A 583-nucleotide genomic window follows, 5' to 3' on the forward strand; every position below is an offset into this window, starting at 1 on the left:
ATGGAATGTCTTACTCTTGGGCATACAACTCTTCATACTTCTTCGTATCCTCCAACAACCTGAACAATCGATTCCCGGGACCTACATTAACGGAAGTCAGAATTTATTGATATTTGCTATCCAACCAGCGGGGACGGACAAGCAATAAGCTTGCGTTGCAGTGAAACTAAAGCCTGGTTCAGGACTTCCTTTAATGGCTTTCTTTACGGAAGTACTTTGCTTCACGTAATCAAATTTAGTGTGAATATCAACGATTCATAAAAACAAGGTCCGATGTCTCTAGAATTGACTGTAAAGCAAAGTAGAACCTTTGAAAGTTTGTTCCTGAATTCGTTCGTTCTATTTTTTATTGTCTGCTGCCTAAGGTTCTGAAATCTGCCTGTGCACATATTCATTATTATTGTCATTTATATCGTGACTGATTCTCTGTACAATATTTTATTTCTTTCTCTTTCTTTTCTTACTTTACCTATAAAACCAATTTTATTTCTGAACATAAAGATGTGTATATTCAAAGAATGATGGTTTTTTACAATTTCTAGAAAAGTGTAATGCATATGTATTCAATATTCAGTTGACAACC

This window comes from Schistosoma haematobium, chromosome 3 (assembly GCF_000699445.3).
Source record: "Schistosoma haematobium chromosome 3, whole genome shotgun sequence".
NCBI classification, from domain to species: domain Eukaryota; kingdom Metazoa; phylum Platyhelminthes; class Trematoda; order Strigeidida; family Schistosomatidae; genus Schistosoma; species Schistosoma haematobium.